The sequence below is a fragment of the Equus asinus genome, chromosome 20 (assembly GCF_041296235.1).
Source record: "Equus asinus isolate D_3611 breed Donkey chromosome 20, EquAss-T2T_v2, whole genome shotgun sequence".
NCBI classification, from domain to species: Eukaryota; Metazoa; Chordata; class Mammalia; order Perissodactyla; family Equidae; genus Equus; species Equus asinus.
Window position 1 is genome coordinate 48,138,570 of NC_091809.1, and position 18,367 is coordinate 48,156,936.

An 18,367-nucleotide genomic window follows, 5' to 3' on the forward strand; every position below is an offset into this window, starting at 1 on the left:
AATTATAACATAAAAGATAAAGGGAAGGAAAGCATAAAAAATAAATGTTAACACTTAAATTTAGTCACAAACTCACAAAACAAAACAGAATAATTTGTGACAACAATAACTCAGAAGGGGAAGAGGAGAGGATGGAACCTGCTTAGGCTAATAGAGATAAGAGGCAATCAGAAAATGGACTATCTCATCTATGAGATCTTTTGTACAAACCTCATGGTAACCACCAAACAAAAAATTAAGGTAGAACCACAATTCATAAATGAAGAGAAAACCATCACAGAAAACCACCAAGGTGAAATAGCAGTCAGAAATACAAGGGAAAAGACACAATGGAAATATAGAACAACCAGAAACAAGAGATTAAATGGCAATATTAAGTCCTCATATATCAATAATCACTCTAAATGTAAATGGATTGAATTCTCCAATCAAAACACACAGAATAGCTGGATGGGTTAAAAAACAAGACCAAACAATATGCTGCCTCCAGCAAACATATCTCAGCTCTAAAGACAAACATAGGCTCAGAGTGAAGGGATGCAAGACAATACTCCAAGCAAATGGCAATCAAAAGAAAGCAGATGTTGCCATACTTATATCAGACAAAGCAGAAATCAAGACAAAAAAGACAATGAGAGATAAAGGGGGGGCAGTATACAAAGATAAAAGGGACATTCCACCAAGAGGATGTAACACTTATGAATATACATGCACCAAACACAGGACCACCAGAATATACAAAGCAACTATTAACAGACCTAAAGGGAGAAACTAACAGCAACACAAAAATAGTAGGGGCCCTCTACACCCCACTTACATCAATGGATAGATTGTCTAGACAGAAAATCAACAAGCAAATAGTGGATTTAAATGAAACACTTGATCAGATGGACTTAGCAGATATACATAGAACATTCCATCCAAAAACAGCAGAATACATTTTCTCAAGTGCACCTGGGACATTCTCAAAGATAGACCATATGTTGGGAAACAGGGCAAGCCTCAATACATTTAAGATTGAAATCATATCAAGCATCTTTTCTGACCACAATGTTATGAAACTAGAAATCAGCTACAAGATAAAAGCTAGGAAAGTCACAAATATGTGGAGACTAAACAACATGATACTGATTGACCATTGGATCAATGAAGAAAGCAAAGGAGAAATTAAAAAATACCTGGAGACAAATGAAAATACAACATACCAACTCTTATGGGATGTAGCAAAAGCAATTCTAAGACAGAAATTCACAGCATACAGGCCCACCTCAACAAACAAGAAAAATCTCAAATAAGTAATCTTACACCACACCTAACAGAACTAGAAAAAAAAAGAACAAAGCCCAAAGTCAACGGAAGGAGGGAAATAATAAAAAACAGAGCAGAAATAAATGAAATAGAGACTAAAAAAAACAGTAAAAAGTATAAATGCAACTAAGAGCTGTTTCTTTGAGAAGGTAACTAAAATTGACAAACTCTTATCCAGACTCACCAGGAAAAAGAGAGAGAAGTCTCAAATTAATAAAATTAGAAATTAAAGAGAAATTACAATGGATACGACAGAAATACAAAGGATTATAAGAGAATACTATTAAAAAACAATATGCCAACAAATTGGATAACCTAGAAGAAACGGATAAATTCTTAGACTCATATAACCTCCCAACACTGAATCAGGAAGAAATAGAGAATCTGAATAGACCATTCACAAGTGAAGAGATTAAAACAGCAACCAAAAGCTCCCAAAAACAAAAGTCCAGGACCAGATGGCTTCTCTGCAGAATTCTACCAAACATTCAAAGAAGATTTAATACCTATCCTTCTCAGATTATTCCAAAAAATTGAAGAAGATGGCATGCTTCCTAACTCATTCTATAAGGCCAACATTACTGTAATCCCCAAAACCAGACAAGGACAACACAAAGAAGGAAAATTACAGGCCAATATCATTGATGAACATAGATGCAAAAATCCTCCACAAAATATTGGCAAATCAAGCCATTTAATACAGCAATACATCAAAAGGATCATACACCATGATCAGGTGGGATTTATACCAAGGATACAGGGATAGTTCAACATCTGCAAATCAATCAGTGTGATGCACCACATTAACAAAATGAGGAAGAAAAATCACATAATCATTTCAATAGATGCAGAGAAAGCATTTGATAAGACACATTTACGAAAAAAACTCTCAATGAAATGGGTATAGAAGGAAAGTACCTCAACATAATAAAGGCCATATATGACAAATCCACAGCCAACATCAAACTCAATGAGGGAAAACTGAAAGCCAGCCCTCTGAGAACAGGACAGGCAAGGGTGTCTACTCTCACCACTCCTATTCAAGATAGTACTGGAGGTTTTGGCCAGAGCAATAAGGCAAGAAAAAGAAATAAAAAAAATCCAAATCAGAAAGGAAGAAATAAAAGTTTTGCTGTTTGCTGACAACATCATTCTCTATGTAGAAAACCCTAATGAATCTACCAGAAAAAAATTAGAAATAATCAACAACTACAACAAAGTTGCAGGGTACATAGTCAACTTACAAAAATCAATTGCATTTCGGGGCCAGCCCCATGGCTGACTGGTTATGTTCATGTGTTCCACTTCAGCTGCTCAGGACTTCACCTTCTCGCTGAGGCTTCATCAGGCATGCTGAGGCAGCATCCCACATAGCATAACCAGAGGCACTCACAACTAGAATATACAACTATGTCCTGGGGGGCTTTGGGGAGAAGAAGAAGAAAAGAAAAGAAAAGAAGATTGGCAACAGATGCCAGCTCAGGTGCCAATCTTTAAAAAAAAATTCACGGCCAGCCCCGTGGCTGAGTGGTTAAGTTTGCGCGCTCTGCTTCGGTGGCCCAGGGTTTCACTGGTTTGCATCCTGGGCGTGGACATGGCACCAATCGTCAGGCCATGCTGAGGCAGCATCCCACATGCCACAGTTAAAATGACCCACAACTAAAATATACAACTATTACTGGGGGGATTTGGGGAGAAAAAAAAGATTGGCAACAGTTATTAGCTCAGGTGTCAATCTTTAGAAAAAAAATCAGTTGCATTTCTATACACTAATAACGAACTAGCAGAAAGACAAGTCAAGAATACACTCCCATTTACAACTGCAACAAAAAGAATAAAATATCTAGGAATAAATTTAACCAAGGGGTGAAAGACCTGTAATATACTGAAAACTATGACATTATTAAAAGAAATTGAAGAATACATAAAGAAATGGAAAGATATTCCGTGCTCATTGATTGGAAGAACAAACATAGCTAAAATGTCCATATTACCTAAAGTAATCTACAGATTCAGTGCAATCCCAATAAGAATCCCAATGACATTCTTCATGGAAGTAGAACAAAGAATCCTAAAATTTATACGGAACAACAAAAGACCCTGAATAGCCAAAGCTATACTGAAAAAAAAAAGATCAAAGCTGGAGGCATCACAATCCCTGACTTCAAAAAATACTACAGAGCTGTAGTAATCAAAACAGCATGGTAGTGGCACAAAAACAGACACACAGATCAATGGAATATATTTGAAAGCCCAGAAGTAAATCCACACAACTATGGACAGCTAATCTTCAACAAAGGAGCCAAGAACATATAATGGAGAAAAGAAAAAGTCTGTTCAACAAATGATGTTGGGAAAACTGGACGACCACATGCAAAAGAATGAAAGTAGACCATGATTTTACACCATACACAAAAATTAACTCAAAATGGATTGACGACTTAAGTGTAAAACCTGAAATCGTAACTCACCTAGAAGAAAATATAGGCAGTACACTCTTTGACATTGGTCTTAGCAGCATCTCTTTGAATACCATGTCTACTCAGGCAAGGGAAACAAAAGAAAAAATAAACAAATGGGACAGCGTCAGACTAAAATACTTCTTCAAGGGCAAAGGAAACCATGATCAAAATGAAAAGACAACCCAACAACTGGGAAAGAATATTTGCAAATCACATATCCAACAAGGAGAAAATTTCCAAATTATATAAAGAACACATACAACTCAACAACAACAACAAAAAACCAACCTGATCAGAAAATGGGAAGAGAATGTGAACAGACATTTTTCCAAAGAAGATATGCAGATGGCCAACAGGCACATGAAAACATATTCAACACCACTAATTATCAGGGAAATGCAAATCAAAACTATAACGAGATATCACCTTATACCTGTCAGAATAACTATAATTACCAAGACTAAAAAATAGCAAATGTTGGACAGGATGTGGAGAAAAGGGAACCCTCATACACTGCTGGTGGGATTTCAAACTGGTGCAGCCACTATGGAAAACAGTATGGAGATTTCACAAAAAATTAAAAATAGAAATGCCATATGATCCAGCTATCCCACTATTGGTATTTATCCATAGAAGTTGAAATCAACAGTTCAAAGAGATTTATGCACCCCTATATTCATTGCAGCTCTGTTCACGATAACCAAGATGAGCAAGTTACTACTATTCTTTAGCATTTCTTATAGTGTGGGTCTGCTAGTGATGAATTATTTCAGCTTTTTTTACATCGAAAAAGTCTTTATGTTGTTTTTGGGTTTTGAGAGATATTTTGCTGGGTATAGAATTCCAGGTTGACCATTTTCTTCTTTTGTACTTTAATGATGTTTCTCCACAGTCTTCTCACTTGCCTAGTGTCCCATGAGAAATCTATTCTCATTCTTATTGTTCTTCCTTTACATATAACGTGTCTTTTTCCCTAGCTGCTGTTAATATTTTTCTCTTACTGATTTTGAGCAGTTTATGATGTGGCTTGCTATTGTTTTCTTCGTGTTCCTTGTGATTTGGGTTCATAGAGCTTCTTGGGTCTGTCAATTTATAGTTTTCATCATTTTGGAAAAATATTTATTATTATTTAAATATTTTTTTTCTGCCTTTCCTCCCTTGGAGATTCCAATTACGTATATGTTAGGGTGCTTGAAGTTGCCCTGCAGCTTATTGATGCTCTGTTTATTTTTAAAATTCTCTTTTCTGTCTGTTTTGTTTTGTTTTGTTTATATTTCTATTTCTTTAAGTTCACCAGTCTTTTCTTCTGCGATATCTAATCTACCATTAATTATATCTAGTATATTTTTCATTTTACACATTGGTGTTTTCATCTCTAGAAGTTCAACTGGATATTTCTTTGTATCTTCCACGTCTCTGTTTAGTTTTACAACACACGAAATACAGTCAAAGTAATAACTGGTTTAATATCCTTGTGTGCTAATTCTAACATGTATGTCAGTTCTGAGTTAAACTTAATTGATTGACGTTGTTCCTCAGTATGGGTTATATTTTCTTCCTTCTTTGCATACCTGGTAATTTTTTTATCAAACATCAGATGTTATGAGTTTTTCCCTGTTAGATGTTGAATATTTTTGTATCCATTCCTCATTACTTCATCTTGGTTGAAAGAGAAGGTCACTCTGTCCTTTGAGATATGACAGTGGCTGTGGTGTCAAGAGGGGCAGAGCTGTGTGTTGGCACATCTTATCAAGTGACAGCAAGTGAATTGGTTTGGGCTGGTCCTCCAAGGATGCCCAGAGTTTATTCCCCAGTGCTGGAGAGTGGCTTGTTCCTTCCCAGAGCCCTCTCCTTCTGTCATACTCCACTTTCAAGATTATATTTTTTATGGCATATTGGCTTCTTGTTTGGATAAGGAAGACAAAAAATCCTAAACTTCTATTCTCCACCTGAGTTGACAGCAGGGGCAAGAGCCACTCTTCTCCTTTCTACCAAATGTGTTTTGCTCTCTTCCTTCTTCATTCTTCTGTTCATTTACAGAGTAGAGTGCCCTGTTATTTCTACGCACTGAGAATTCTGTGATAAACAAGACAGGCAAAGTTTGTAACCTCCTGCAGCTTATATTCTGGTGCGGGAGCAGTCTAAATAATGGCTTTCAAAGTTATCCATGTCCTAATTCTCAAACCTGTAAATATGCTACCTTCCATGGCAAAGGGGACTTTGCAGACGTGATTAAGTTAAGGGTTTTGACATGGGGACATTATCCTGGATTGTCTGGATGGGCCCGTATAATCACAAGGGTCCTTGCAAGAGGGAGGTAAGAGGGTCAGAATTAGAAAGGGAGATATAACAACAGAAGCAGTGATCATAATCAGAGAGAGACTTGAGGATGCTATGCCACTGGCTTGAAGATGGAGGAAGAAGCCATGGGCCAAGGAATGCAGGTGGTCTCTAGAAGGTAGAAAGGCAAGGAAATGGATTCTTCTCTAGAGTTTCCAGAAGGAACACAAGCCTGCCAACATCTTGATTTTAGCCCAGGGAAACTGGTTTTGGTCTTCTGACCTCTGGGATTCTAAGACAAAAAATTTGTGCTGTTTAAGCCACTAAATTTGTGGTAATTTGTTACAACATCAATAGGAAATGAATATGGAGCCGAATAACAAATGGACAAATAATAAATTACAGATAGTGGTAACTGCTACAGATGAAATAAAGAGTATAAATGGTGCAGTGCTGGAGAATAAAGGGTGTGGGTGATGCTGTGCGAGAGACCCGATTTGGATTGGGTGCTTAGGAAAGTCTTCCTGAGGAGGTGACATTTAATCTGAGTCCTGAAGGATGAAAGGAACCATCCATATTACACTTCCTTCTCTTCCTCTTTCTGGCCCAATACAAGCTCCTCACCCCCTCTCTTGATAAGAACACTGGAATAAGAGTGAAAGATTATGACAATTTGCTTCCAATCTAGAGATTAACAGAAAAAGATTGAATGTAATTTGCAGGAAGAAGTGTTGAGGTTAAATAAGGGGAAGAACTTTTTGGCTGGAAGCTGGTTGAGCAGGGCCTTGTTGATCCTGGAACATCAGCATTATTTACCTTTGAACTTGGAAGATGGCACAAAGCGCAGTCAGGACAACCTCGCAGCTCACTGAGGAGAAGAGGGTGGCCTGATAAGGGAGGTAAGTTGTCCACAGCTGCTTAGCTAGTTATCAGCAGAACATGGCCCGGAGCCCAGGTATTGTCTATCACAGTTCTCTGCCCACCTCCTCTGCCCTAATATCACCAGGATTAATTTCAGATTATTGGGTTGGTCCCCAGGAATCAATTACCTAGCCAAGGCCCCCAAATGGCCTTGAGCACAACCAGCATCTTGGAGGAGGCAGGGAGGCAAGCCCCGGCTCAGCTGGGCTTGTGCAGACGTCAGGAGAAGGAGCTCGGGGCTGGCAGTAAGGCCATCTGATGGTGAGATGTTTGGTGGGAACCTGAGTGCTGACACTACTGCCCTGCTGAAGGGCCAGAGCATTCCTGCTGTCTCCAGGCCACTGAGCCTGAAAATGCTAGCAAGGATGCAGCCAAGATGGTCTGCCACCACCTGCTTGCCGCCACCTTCTGTCCTGTGATTACAGGTCAGTCAAAGCACGAGAAAGACCACTGAGAAGGAGAATTGAGTCAGGATTTCCAGGGCTACTTTAGCCACTGACATGGACCAAGTGCACTGGGAGCTGCCCTAAGGATGCAATCTCACTTCTGTGAAGTTGGCAGATGTCTATGGAAGCTTACTCTGTACCCAACAGTGTGCTGGACCCAGCAGATGGGAAAGGAAATGAGGGGGCAAAGGGAACAAAAGGAAGAGTGGATGTGACGAGGGCTTCCAAATTGGTCTGCCTTATGGAGTCTCAAAGAATGCTGGTTAGTTAAATTCACTAATTGAGAGTCACTGGACACTTGGCTCTAGACACCTGGGACTTTGCTTGGTGCATTTGCAAACATTACCTAACTTAAAGTCTGTAAAATCCCCTGCCAGATTTGTCCTTATGGCCCCCATCCTACACAGGACACAACTGCAATCTGGAGTCGTCCACTGACTTGTTCAAGATGGTAGATGCAGAGCTGAGTCCACTGGACCCATTGCTGCCCCCACTGAATTAACGAGTGAAGAAATGAATGGGAAACAAATATGGTGCAAGCTAGCTTCAATGTGCAAAGGAGTGGGGAGGGTTCTGAGGAACGAAAGATGCCCGTGGACAGGGGTTGTCAGAAAAGGCTTGGCAGGGAAGAGGAGGACTCGGGCCCTGTTCACGCCAGGCTGATCATCACTTGGCGAGAGAAGATATATATGAAAAATGATGGAATAATTTAAACCAATAAATATATCAGGACATGTGAATAGAACCACCACAAATTCTAGTGGGGTGACAGAGGAAGATCCTATACCAGGAGCAGTGATCCCGGGGTTGAAGGGAGGGACCCTGGAACCTGGAGGAAGAGGGCGGTGTCTGCAGGATGGGGAGTTAGCAATATGCTCCAGTCAGCGGGCAGTGGGCAGAGAAGCACATTCTGGGAGGGAATGTGGCATCTAAAGCCAAGCCCTGGCACAAGGTGGGTGTATCTGGGTGCCACTCTGGGCACTGCGTGACTGAAAGGAAGATCTGAGTGGCAGGTGGAGGGGGCACCACTAGGCAAGGACGCCTAAGCCTGCAGGATTCTGAGAGGGGAGTGAATTGGTCCAAATAACTCAGGGAAGCTTGTCCCTTCCCCGAAGCCCAGAGCTAGCCCCAGCCCTAGCCCCAGCCCTGGTCAGGTCGCCTGGGTCCCAAAGGGATGAGACCCCCCAGTCCTTGCTGAGAGTCATCTTTCTGAAGCTTCACCTTTTTTTTTCGGGCATCTTTTATGACTTCCAACTCCTAGATGCCATGGTCTTCATTCCTACTCTGGCATTTGCTGCTGTCCAGGCTCTGGCCCCAGCCTACCTTTGGAGCCTCGTCTTCTGCTCTTATCTACCCACATCCTCTGCTACAGGTGTCCCAGTCTTTGCCTACTCCCAGGATATGCAGAGACGTCTTGCTGTGGAACCACTGCTTGGCCCACCCTTTGCCTCCTCCCATCACCCGTGGCCCTTCTCCCTCCTTTCTTTCCAAATCCAACTCATTCTTTGAGACCTAGCTTAAGGGCCACCCCCTCCAGGCAGCCTACCCTGGCGTCCTTAGTTCAGAGCAGCCTCTACCTCTCTTGAATGTCTATAGAATTGGCTCTCTGTGCATCTCCTTTCACACTTAGCACATGATCTTGGGGTTGTTCATTGTGCTGCTGTGGGGAAGAGGCTATTGGACTCAGGAAATCTGGCTTCAAAGCCCGTTTGACTTTTAATGTGTTAGTAAATCTTTCTGTGCTGTGATTTTCTTTTTTTGTAAATAAATGCAGAGTCTTATTGTATTATAATTCCACTGTGAGGATTAAAACAACCTAGTGTGTAGGATATGACTAATAAACAGTTGGTGCCCAATAACTGGTTATAGAATAAATGCTTCTTCAGTGTGAGGGTTCAGGTATTGGCAGGGGCCAGGTCCTGCTCGTTGAGGCTGTGAGGACCTGAGAGCCCAGCCTGGGCGCGGATGAGGCAGGCAGGGAGAGTGCTAGCTGACCCCTGAGTGTCCGGATGACAGGACCCGTTGCTCTCCAGGCCATTGTTCCTGCTTGCCCTGTCTCCATGGCAGGGGCAGGCACAGTTCTAGGCTCACTGTAGGGTGCTGAGAAGCTGCAGCTCACTGCCAGCCATTATTGCAAACCTCCTTTGTGCTCTTGGTCCCCAGGAATCTGTCTGCTGTCTTTCTGAGATTCTTAAACAGGTTCTCAAATCCCACCCCCAGGGATTCCTGCCTCTCTTTTGTTGGTCACAAAGAGCCCTACTTTTCTAATAAGCTGCTAAGGAGCTGTCAATTACAGATGCAAATGAAGAGGCCGGAAACCATTACTGGCCCAGAAATGAATTGAAGGAACAGCTTCCCTTCAGGCTCCTCGGCTGGCCCATGCCCTGCCCTGGGAGAGCTGGACCAGGGGCAGGACAAGGGGGCTGCCTGCCCAGGCCCCACGGCCAACAGCACATCCACGTTGGGCTTCCTTCTTCCCATGTGACACCTTCTGCTCTGGGAGCTGCTGCTCAGAATCAGGTCAGAACTGCAAGGGATTGTCCATATATATTCTATATACTTTATTGCATGCATGAAATAGTTTATATATACATAATAAAAAATAAATTAGCAGCTATTGGATATATGTAGTAGACGTCTTTTCTTCTTCTAAAAAAATTCTTATTGTTAAGCTTTCTTTTCTTTTACGTGGCCATATGTGTGTCTCCCACAAAAATCTAGGGGAATAGTTGCTCAATACACTTTCACTTAAATTAATAGAGAAAAAAAGAGAATATACGATCCCAAAGTGTTGGTCAATTGGGGATGGGAGTTAGTCCTGAGGCAGCTTATCTTCCTGGGCCTCAACTCCTCACACTCTCTCCCCAGCCAAGCCCCCTTTTCTGGTCCCCAGAGGCCACCTGTTTTTTGTATTCTAAAAAATGAGAAATACTTCAGTGAAATATTTGACCAGGGCACGATAGAAGTAAAGATTAGGAGTGTGGGTTTTGGTATCAGTCTGCTTGGGTTCAAATACTGTCTCCCCCTTCTATTTAGTAAAGTAACGCAACCTCTTGGTTCTTAGGTCTCCTTATTTGTAATATGCAGACAATTATAGCTTCCTTGGCTAGAAATTTGTAAGCATGAAATGACTGTGCATGCAAAGGTTTAATTGTCTAGTGCACAGTAAGCCCTCATTGAAGGTCACAGGATTCTGCCACTTCACAATGAGCAAATGTGTGGCCTGACTCAACCCTCATGATGATCTGGTGTAGGGAGGCCATTGTGTCAGTGAAGAAACTGAGGCTCAGAGAAATTAGCCCAATTTCTAATTGGCTGCTGAACAGAGGTGGGAATCAAGCCTTCATCCCGGGAGTCTAGAATCCTGTTCTTTCCATTACTGGAGCTGACTGCTAAACCTCACTGTGTTGCCTCTCCCAAGGGATTTACATTTTAATGGCGGCCAGAGGTCCTTTGTTAATGCACAGAACTATGAATATCTAATTGTCAAATCTTAAAATACCACCTATGCAGATGGGTGGAAGTAGGTAGTGGGAGGTAGTGAGTTGGGGAAGGGGGGAGGGTTTTCTGGGAGAGAAGAGCAGGGAGGGAAAGAGAAAAAATTTGCTGCTTCTGAAATCATGGCGCACAGGCATAAACTCTTCATGCTCTAAACTGACTTAGAAGGATGAAATCTCAACCAGAATAAGAGGGGGCTAAGGAGGTGGGTCTTGAGGCCTGCAGGGTTCCAGGAAAAGAACTGTTGCACTCGGGTCTTTGGAATTTGGAGAAGCTTTAGACGCTCTGCAGGTCTAGCGGGGAGCTCAAGAGGAGATTCAAAGCTGGAGCAGACATCTACTGAGGAGGACGGAAGAATCTGCCAGAAGGCTGAAGGATGATTCAGTGAGAATCATTAGCGGCAGACACCCCTGGCCAAATGCAAGAGGAAATGGGTTTAAATAATTGCAAAGGGAAATCTTGTTAGACAGGGCATTGAGAAGCCCTAGGCTAGCACTGGCTTCAGACAAAGCCCGACTCAGAGGCTCGAATGATGTCATCAAGTCTCATTTCATCTCCATCTCTCAGATCTGCCCTCCAGAGCTTCGTTCTGGAATAAAATCATCATTGCTATGAGTAGTCCCCGTGATAACAGAGGCGCACCCCTGCATGTTTCACTCAAGCGTTGATCAGGAAACCAGAAGCTGCTTTAGGCATATGGAGGAACAATGAATTTAATACAGGGAGTAAAACCTATCCAACCATTGGATGGACTGGGGAGCACAGGCCAGGAAGGCAGCTGCTAACCTCCGGGAAATCTAGAATGCAGGACTCTGAGGATGGCAGCCACTAGTAGTCTCAGGTGACTGTAGTACCAAATAAGTGACTTACAAGGGAATGCCTGGAAGCCCACAAAACTCCACTCAGCTGGAGGACAAATGGCTGCTGCTTCTCTTCCACCTGCCACATCTTGTGCGAGTGCCTCTCCTTGGTGGATTCTTGTACAGACCAGGCTGGCAAGGGAGTCTGGAAACGATAATTTCCTGATTTTCAGTCCTATGTACCAGGAAAGAGCTGAGGAGGTGGGGACAATACTGAGGGTCAGCAAATAGCCCCTCTCTCAATAATTCTCTTGCAAAGAGTTGATTGTATTTCATTAGCTCTGGTTAGATTGGTGACTATCCCGAACAAAGTACTGGGCCTGGATCTGCCATGTTCTAAGAGTCCACCTGAGTCATAAGACCTCCTGAAGCTGGGAGTTGAGTCAATTCCACTCAGAGCACATGGACTGAGAGTGGAGAAGGGTGTCTCTTGAAGGGAAATTTGGGGTATTGTTACTAAAAGAAGAGGGAACTTATGCTCAGGAACCAGAAAAACAGTCATTGCAAATTCTGTCTTGGACAAAAGATTCAAAAATGAACTTTGGAGCCAAATGGCTACTGATTCAAATACTTGCGTGATTTGGGCAAATGTCTTAAACATCTCGGCACTTCATTTTCCTCCTGAGAGTAATAAGATGATGCTATCTGGTTAACAAGATTGGTATGAGATTCATGAGTAATAAGCGCCTACGCTACCACCTGGTACAGAATGTATGCACAAGAGTGTTAGCATGTTTTCTTACTCTCCCTTCCCTTTATGTATTGATTGATTCTGTAAATATTAGTTGGGAACTTACCATGAATATTAGCACCATGCTAGATGCTGGGAATCAGAGATGAATATGACACAGTTTCTCAGTCTAGGGGGTAAGATCATAATAAATAAATACAAAAAAAAAGTATGTTAAGTGGTATAATTCATTATCACCCAGGGTCTCTTTTCTGATGTATAAATGCAATGAGATGTCACAAATGTCATAAACATCATAAATGACATTTCACTATATAATTAACGTTACCGTTACATATAGTCAGGGCTATTTTGGGAAACCCAGCGTTCTCAGTTGCTGTCATTCTCTGTCTGCTATTGTTGCTTTACCCCCTCCCTGTCCCTACTTGGACCAGAGCTGCCTACAGGCAGCCAACTAGATGGCTCAGTTCATTGCTGCCCCTTCTTCTCCCCCACAGCTTGGTGATCTGCTCCACAAGTAAGAAAGGATGGTCTGGGGGTTCCCAGAAAATCAGAAAACCATCCAGAGTAACTCCCATCACCCTTCTCTGCTTAGTTCCTTCTACCTTGGTTTGGACTGTGCCTGGCTCACCAGGGGCAGGTGGGGTATGGGGCCAGGGAGGTTGCTGGTCTTGGGGCTTCTCGGCAAGAAGCTTTCTAAGACCTGAGGGAAGCATACTCTGGCATTCTATGCAACTCAGCCCGTGAGGGGTTTAACTCCCAAGGAAAAGGTTACAGGAGGCTCTGGCTGACCTATCTCTTCACTTAACAATGGCAAAGATTCTTCTCTGCAGTAACCTTTGGTCTAATTGCACTCGGTATCATTCAGCTGGACTCACGATTCTTTGCAGCGTAGGAAAACGACAAGAAACTGAAGGGCCGTGAAAGTTCAGCCGTTGGCTTTGTGGCTTTTTGCCTCAAATGCCACCCAGGCCCCTGCAGTAGGAGCATGCAACCATGGCTCCGAAGTCTAAATGCCCTGACTGTGGGAGTACCAGGGGGTCAGAGCTTGGCAAGAAGGAGAGAAAGATGGAAGAGAGCAGGGGGACCCCCTGAGGATGTGGTTCCGGTGCCAGCTGCCACAAAGGAGGTATTGAGAAGGGCATCAGAACCTGAACAGCAATCAGGCTGTGTCCACGTGTTGGGGTGCCTTCACCCGAGGGGTTGACTGTGGGGAAGTCAGAGAGTGAAGAACGTGGGGCAGGTCCTTATAAGAGGAAGCAAAACGGAGGGAGAGATGGCAAATGCCCAGCTGCCTCATGAGTATTAGTCTGAAAATAGCAAGACAGGCAGATGGCAGGGTCCTTATCACATCATCGTGGGAAACCGACTGAGCTGAGAGACATCCCAGGGAGAACAGAAGAGCCAGTCCCTACATTCAGCTTGCGCTCCAGTGTGGGGCCTGCCCCTGCCTCCACTCGTCTTTCACTGCTGTCACGGTAACCTTTGTAAAACATAAGCAGAACCATGTCACCTTCCCCCACATCCTTCAACAAGTCTCAGAGGCCTACAGAATAAATTCAAACTCTTTGTGTTTGGTTGTTAAGCTCATCTAGGAATTGGGCTCAATCTACCTTTCAGGTCTCAGCTCCTGTAACATCCCTCTGCACACCTTGAGCTCCGCCCAGCCCGCTTACTTCTCCATTTTCTTAGTGCACCAGCACTGTCATGCCCATCCTCCTTGGCTCATGTGAGCTTCTCTCTATCCGATTGTCTTCTCTTCTTCACCCATCAACATTTTACTTATGTTCCAAGCATGAGATGAAGCCATCCCTCATCTCAGGTGAGAATTTCTGGCTTCTTGATCCTCCTGACTTTAACTCTAGCTAGAGACACACCCACTTCTATGAGGTTGCAAGCTGTTGGAGTCAAGAAGCGTGTGAAAGTCATTTGGTACTATCCACAGTGCCTAGTTCAGTGCCAGTCCTATAGCAAGTGGCCAGTGGATGGTGAATAAAGGAACGAGAAGCCCTCATTTGAGGTGAGCAGTAATGAACCACAGATATTGTTCTTCCAGGAAGGGCAGGGTAGCAGAGAAGCAGCGGGGAGCACGTGTCTCTTTTCCGTTACTATCATTATTCATTTGCTGGGCTGAGCTCAGCAGCCCTGCCACAGAGGGATAGAGTTTGAGGCCTGGAGGCCTGTTCCAAATGGGTCCAGCTATTCTTGGGAGCTTTTGTGTAATAAAGAGAGTCCCCTGACTGGCCCTCTGCCCTTTCCCCAGGCCTCCTGAAGGCTAAGTTATCAGCTCGTACATGGCTCATGAACTCCTTCGCTGGAGGAAGAAGAAAAAGCACGCGAGAGGGATGATAATAATAGCTTACAGATCGTTTACAATGTGCCAGGCACTCTGCTAAGCACCTTGGGTACACTCTCCCATTTACTCCTTAACCACACCCTTGTTGACTTAGGAATGATAAGAATCCGAGGCTCAGAATACTTAAGGCACTTGCCTAAGACCACACAGCAAGTCACTGGGGGAGCTAGAATCTGGACTCATATCTGTCTGACTCCGGAAGTCCTTGTTCTCATTGCCTGCATTTTACAGTCTCAGGGTGGCACAGTGCACCTGTAGCTCGGCCTGCTCCTCAGGAGGACCTCTGTCACCCAGAAGTTGGTCCCAGTTGGTTTGTGAGGGCTGCTCTCATCCCTTGGGTATCAGATATATATGTGTGTGTGTCTGTGTGTGTGTGTGTGTGAGAGAGAGAGAGAGAGAGAGAGAAAGGATTTCTTCTACTTATTCTGCCGCGTGTTCTGTTGGGGGCAGCCTGTGTGACAGAAACACGGCATGCCAATATAGAATGCCTTTATGGCACCACTGATGACAGGGGCTGGAATGTCTCTAGCTGGAGATGAAGTCAGGAGAGATGGATTTGGGCTCAGCTCAGCCCCCTTGTCTGTGGGAGCAGGATGGGCAGAGCGCGGGGGCTGTGTCTCCTGTTCCTGGACGGGGCTGCTCTTCAGGTTGTGAACGGCCGTGTGTGGGAGCCTCTGCCTGCCTCCTTCTAAGAAAACACTAATGTGATAACAAAGCACATTCTAATCACCACATCTAATTACAAAAAAAGAGTAAATCACCAAACAAAATTAGTTTTCAGAGTCTTAATTATCACCAGAAAGTGTAATTAATAAGCGAAAAAGGAAATGACCGAGGGAGTCCTGTCGCCCTCAAAGATGCGCTTCCCTCCTTAGTACACATCGACTCGGGGCATGGGAGGGAGCGGGTGGAGGGGCTGTGCCTCACCAACACTCGGAGCCCCAGCGGGCATCACACATTTCCTAAGGCGCCACACATTCTCAGAAGTTTGTGTGCCTTTCAAACTTGGTTTGCAATGTTTCTAGGTCATTCCTTTCGGGCCCCTTTCTTTCCCAGGCCTCGAGGCCAGAGAAAGGCAGCAGAATTAGAATAAATAGACGGACCCTCCTTCCCTCTTTTCTCCCCCACTGTAACAGGCTCTGGGCCAGAAACTCTCAAACCAATTGATGATAACAAGCTCAAGTTCAATGCCATTGGCTCTCTGGTGAGACCTTCCTGGCTTTTCTTGTCTCTACTTCTCTGCTTGTATTTCTGTATTTATTCATTCATTTTAATAGTAGCATCATATAAATAAAACACCATTACAAAAATGTCGTGGAAAGTTCAAAACTATTCATTATCCATTTCGTACAGATTAAAATTGCCATCAAGGCTGTTTGGATTTGACTTGCGTTCCTTTCCTTCTAATGAGCCGGATAGAGAAGGCAAAAGATGCTAATTCATCCTTACATCTCTATCATATCTCGGCTTTTACTATATAAAGCATCAAGGTCGCATTCTGGGGAAATGTCTTTTTACCAAAGGTGCTATAATAATAATGAAGAAGCAATTTGTTTCAGCAAACTGCCTGCAGTAATGAGGCTTAATTATAACCATGTTATTAATACCGCTGCTTAAGGTAATTCACTTCTGAGCGGGGTGCAGAACAGTAAACTATAATTTAAACAAGAATCGAGACCTAATTTAAATCATCGGATCTACTGCGGAAAAAGGCAAACAGAACGACTGTAATCCGCACGTGATTTAGAGCTCCCCTCGGTGCCATTTCCGGGAGACCGAGGTGACTGTAAGAGGGCCAGGGCACCTGGGATCTGGGGCTCCGTCCTCCTGTCACCTTCCAGGAGGCTTTGTAGGTGACACAGCTGTGGGGATCTGCATCCAGGGGCCTGCTGCCTCTTCACCCTCTTCCCCAAGCAGGCAGGGAGGCCGGGAGGTCTCATCACCTCAAGGACGTCTCCAATGTGCTCTTGAACCCGTCTTAGTTCTCTCCCTGCTAACTTGTTATGAAAACGTGAAGTTTCGTGCTGGAAGTGACCTTGTCATCTGGCTCTCACCCTTTACAGATGACCATACACAGGCCCAGAAAGGGAAAGAACAATCGTATGTCCTCACCCAAGAACACACAGTTGGCTGCCAGGTATGAACTGAGATCTTTTGCCTCTTGCTCCAGTGTCCTTGGTTTCAATGCCCCATGCTCGTCTCACATGGTACCCCAGACATCTAACCGAGTGATTCCCAGACCTGGCTGTTCAGCCGACTCTCCTGAGATGCTAGTTAGAAAATACAAGTTCATTAGCACTGCCCCACCACCTAACTTCTGACTTTTAGTCTGGCTTTGTGCCAGGGATCCATCATGTATTTATCAAGAACCTTGGTTGTTCCAATGCAGGTGGTTTAACGGACCAAGCGTGTAGTTCATTCATCTGCTCAGCAGCACAGTACCTTTAAAATACACAAGAAGTGGTGTGTGTGTGTGTTTTCTTGATTACCTCCTCTGAGTTACATTTATTCATTCATCTATTCAACATTTATAGGGCACCAATTATGTGCAAGCCACAGCTTACGCACATCAGCTCTTCCTAGTCAACTATGCTTTAATCCCCACTGCCGTATTTTCAGTGAATTTTCCTCCTTTTAATGCAGGACTATACTTTACTTTCCATGTTACTTTACTGAAAACAAGCAGGAAACTGAGAACAGACTTGAGTGTGTGGTAAATATTATAAGAGACCATGTCTAACCCCACATTTTATACCAGTGCTCTGTGGATGTTAGAGACCACCAGGGTAAAGCGCTGGCTGTCTGTTTTTACCAATGCTAGCTAACTGAGTAAGACTAGAGAACTCCTGGCTGTCAAGGCTAAGTTAATGAGGCAGTTAGGAATGCTCCATAACTGGGAATTTACAAAGGCAGGAGAGATTTCTGAATCAGAGCAATGAAGACACTATTTCCAGCCCTGACTCCATGATAAATCACAGGGGCCTCTGCACCCAGTGAGTGCTCTTTGACTGACCCCCAATTCCTGCCTGTCCATCCTCCATCCAACCAGCCAATCAGCCAATCTCTCCCATTGTCCTAACTGGATGCAGCGGGGTAGGGTAGGGAGGGAATCCAGTGGCCCGAAACCCAGAGCTCACCAAGGGAGACTCACATACCTTTTCAGAGTGATGTCTGCTTGAGGAGTATGGAGTCCCTCATGTTCCTTGCCCTCCCCTCCCCCAAGCCCCATGCACAGAGGCCGGGCCAAAGCAAATTAAATGTAGAACTGATTGGATTCAAACCCAGAACTCTCTCCTGAGGGAATGCTCCCTAGCACCCTTTCTCCTAAATTCTGGAGAACTTTTCCAAAAGCGTGGCTATTTTCTGAAATGTAAAGTGGGATTTCAAATGGCTCAAAAGACAATAGAGGGGCCAGCCCAGTGGCATGCTGCTTAAGTTTGTGCGCTCCACTTCAGCAGCCTGGGGTTCACGGGTTTGGATCCCAGGCGTGGACCTACACACCACTCATCAAGCTATGCTGTGGCAGCATGCCACATAGAAAATAA

General features: G+C 43.9%; 1 long non-coding RNA gene across 1 annotated transcript in view; it reads left to right on the plus strand.

Annotated features, from left to right (window-relative positions):
• LOC123279044 (uncharacterized) overlaps window positions 1-18,367 on the plus strand; it is a 68,628-nt gene that overhangs the window by 29,238 nt on the left and 21,023 nt on the right. The window contains exons 1-2 of the long non-coding RNA XR_011495682.1: window positions 9,738-9,937; window positions 16,886-16,959. This is a non-coding gene — a long non-coding RNA (uncharacterized lncRNA). Of the gene's footprint in view, window positions 9,938-16,885; window positions 16,960-18,367 lie in introns of the transcript that reaches the window.